The following is a 3,992-nucleotide window of genomic DNA, read 5'->3' as shown; positions in this document are numbered from 1 at the left end:
AAGAGGGTTTCTAAGGAGAGAGAGCTTCATACATAAAAATCTATTGATATGGTTGTGTCTCGTATACAAGAAGAGAAAAGGGAAGAGGATAAATAGTACTTCTCCACTAGACTCTAAATACTGTAGCTACAATATTTACTGTAGTCTACAATAAATATTATGGAGAGCATTGGCTACATTTAATGATCTCAACAGTTACAAAGGAGGCAATAGTGACAAACTCAATGAGGATAGGAGATTAATAATAATAATAATAATAAAACATATTCCGTTCATGGATTGTCAATATTTTTTTCCTTGAGTTCCTATCGAAGGCATTGCTAATAAATGATATGCCATTTTTTTAAGCAATAGTTTATTGACTGAAAAAATAGTAGATGTCATTCCTAAATATTATATTATTTTAAGTGATGGAAGTTTTTGAATTTGGCAAATCAAATACACTATTTGATGGAATATTTTTACAATACAACAACTTTTTTGAAAATGCAATCATATTCGATAACCTTAATAATTGGTCTATTACTTTATAATTATATAAAAGAGACTTAATCTCTTCATAGAAAAAATCACCTTATTTTGTTTGCATTAAGATTTAATATGTTTTTATATATACATGTATACATACATTATATTCTTTATTATAAATTTTGAACATAAAAATAAAACATGAGTTTATTTTATAGAATTAATTGTTTTCAGGTCACTCAAATAGTTTAAATAAAATATATACTTTCATATTTTTGAGAACATTCTTTTAATGATTAAGGTGATTTTATTTGTGATGTTTAAAAATCCTATAATAAGGAACTTCAGGCCCCAAGCTCTAAATTTTCCTCCAAAATGGTTGTAACACTATCAATCATTTTGTTTGTTGCTTTCATTTCAAAAACTAATTGTAAATACAGATTGTGCAATGAATCTTCCAAAACTACTCAAAGATGTGTAAAGCCTGCCATCAAGCCTGTTCCATTCACAAAAATAATCCATTGACAGCATCTCAATTGAATTACAAACTCCCATAAAAGTTTCATTAACTCTGCAAACTATTTTTTTGAAAAGTAGCTCCGAAAAGTCCCGAAAGCAGATTACTGGAGAACTTCGGAAACTTTACGATATTCTGATAAGAGGGGCATTAGAAATGTTAGAATGGGTAGAAACACATCGTGGGGAAGTGGGCACATGTGGAGGCAAATCCCAAAGGAGATATGAGAAGCCATGCAAGAGCAAAAGAGGCAGCCAGAGACACATGACACATACACACACACAGACAGATAGGGAGGCAAAGAGGCGCATCACTTAAAGCTCCAAGCGACCACCTCGCTCTGCGTGCCCCCTCTTCCAGATGTGTGACCTTGTAGATCGAGAGGCGGCCTGAATCTGTCGTGATTCACGGCAGTTGGGGGGATGAAGCCTCGTCGACGATCCAACGCGAGGAGAGCGCCGCATCGAAGTCGAAGTAGTGCACTCTTGCTGCCGACACGGCGAAGGAAGTCGACGAGGAGACCGGCCAGGAGAGGGAGGCGGCCACTGGGTTGAGCTTGCCCGAGCTACGGCGGCAGCTGCAGCGAAAGTTTAAAGGTCGCTTTGACCGAGCCAGCAACAAACTTCTCACCACTACGCTGGAACACCTGGCGAAGTGCGGCAAGGTTATCTGCAAGAAAGGCTACCGATACAGATTCACTGCTCCCGAGGATTCTAAGCAGAAAGATAAAAAAATCAGACTATTCGAGCCCACCGTATTCGTCATCGAACGCAGACACCAGTCGATCCAGTCGAGGCAGTCGCTCTTACGCTAAGAGTGGATCTGTCCCCACGGATTCCGCAGGCGCAGACGACAGCAGCAGCATCGACTCTGGCACTTCGGCTTCGTGTTTCAACTCTGGCACCAACCGGCGCGGAGCAGCGGATCCCAAAGATGATGATGATGACGACGACGACGAATGTCAGAAAGACAAACTTCTAGAAGATAAATTCCCCACAGCCATTGTTCATGTAGGCAAGAGTAGCACATGCGATTTGTACAGTTCTTGCGCATCTGCCTCCTCGACTACATCTCGCGCTGCCCTCGACAAGCTCTAGCAAAGTCATCAACCCTGTCATGTAACACTTAACCCGTGGACTGTAATTTCTCTTGTTCTCTCTCACATTGTTGAGTTTTGAGCTCGCTATGTGCGCTGCATTGTGAAATGAAGTTGAAATTGATCGCATCCGTAACAATTGCCGTTGTCATTATTACTGCCAGTAAATCTCCCAAAGTCTCAGAATAAGAATGCTTTCGATGAACATGTGAGTTTAATATCCTCAAGCACTATCTTTTGAACCAGGAATACCATACATTTTTGAGCAAATTGATTCAAAAATTAGTCAAAGTTGTGGTAGCAATGATCCAGTTTGAACCCCACCATCGAGGAAATGAACAGGTTTGCACCAATGGGCGGTTCTAAAGGTTCTTCTTTTGCAACATTATTGTAATGAATGTACCAAGCCTTTACCAAATGTTTACATGGGTAGTCTCATATTAACAAGAATTTGCTATGCATTCAATCTCATGGAATATGCTACAAGATTCATTTTACTGTATGAACATGCTACAAGATTCATTTTACTGTATGAACATTGAACAAAGACGTCTTAGGCATGATAAGAATGGATCATTAGGTCTAAGAGGTTTTAGGTTTGAATACAAATGACAATAATATATTAGTGATAGAAGGATGAAGCATAGATATTTTAAAATACTACTAAAAATTGTTAATGATAAAATACTGCTCTTGTTACTCACATGCAAAGTAAAAACCAATTTTAAGATATTTATTTGTTCTAAGCTTTTTGAAATGATTCAATTATAATAGTAAAATAAAATAATGATATTTGTGTAAAGAAGTTGTGAATTATGATTTGCTAAATTTTTAATTTAGTAAATTTATAAAAATAAAAACACTTGAGTAATAATCATAGATTCAATAATACAAGTTCAAAAGATATCAAATACTCTTGTATGTCTACATGCATATATTTGATCTATAAAGAAGCTTACCTCTAATAGGTTGAATGTTATTCTTACATCTAATACACTCTGTGTAAATATATTTATTTATAAAAGAGAAATATTAGTAAGCACAGGTTTTAAATTTCTATAAATAACAAGAACTAATCTTGCAAAAGAAAAGATAGGAAAATTTATATGTAGGCTTTAAAGAACTACTAAGGTTGAAATAAAAAATCTTTATCAAGGATATAAACAAAGACACTACTTTGAGAAGTTAATACACTCTTATATTATTGAAAGAGAAAAATAAGACAAATAAGAAATAGATATAAAAAGGGAAGGAATTAGAATGTTTGCTGCCAAATATGAAAAAATTAAAAATTATAGGATTTTGAAATAAGAGTAGATTACAAAAAGGTAGTAATATGACTAAAAATGGCTTTAATCTTCCATGTATGTTAGCTACTAAGAAAGTCTTGTAGAAGCTTTCTAAAGACCATAAGACTTGTGACTTAATCATGAAGTTGTAGATTACTTCTAATGCATTTTCTTAAGAGTATAAAATTTGTATAAGTTTCAAAATTTAGGTGGTATATCTAGAAAAGCCTAAATATTTAATTTGCATCTAAAAACTTTTTTAAAGTTTCTTTAAAGTTTCTTAAAAAATATGTTATTAACCTAAATTTTTTTTGCTTCAATATACATATACTTACATTTACTTGCTTCTATTTATTTTTATTTATTTTAATATACTTAAGTAATATAAAAAAATTCTATAACCTTCACAAAAAAGAAATATATGAATTATAAATAGACAACTTAAACAATAAGCTTTTCTATAATTCACTATCAAATGCTAAGACAACCTATGTTGCAAAATATTTTAAAGATAATATTAATAATATGCACTTAATTTTTTAGATTTTTTAATTTGAAGTAATAAGTGATATGGTTTTTTTAAAAAAATAAAATAAAACTAATAAAAAAATTTGGTATTAAT

General features: G+C 33.3%; 1 long non-coding RNA gene across 1 annotated transcript; it reads left to right on the top strand.

Annotated features, from left to right (window-relative positions):
* Nucleotides 1-806: 806 nt before the first annotated feature.
* LOC149988447 (uncharacterized) lies at nucleotides 807-2,813 on the top strand. The gene is made up of 2 exons (XR_016504442.1): nucleotides 807-2,103; nucleotides 2,328-2,813. It is a non-coding gene; the product is annotated as an uncharacterized LOC149988447 (long non-coding RNA).
* Nucleotides 2,814-3,992: the final 1,179 nt, after the last annotated feature.

Source organism: Physcomitrium patens, chromosome 8 (genome assembly GCF_059467195.1).
Source record: "Physcomitrium patens ecotype Gransden chromosome 8, ASM5946719v1, whole genome shotgun sequence".
Lineage (NCBI taxonomy): Eukaryota > Viridiplantae > Streptophyta > Bryopsida > Funariales > Funariaceae > Physcomitrium > Physcomitrium patens.
The sequence above is the reverse complement of the archived record's forward strand: the minus strand, read 5'-3'. Positions and strand labels throughout refer to the sequence as shown.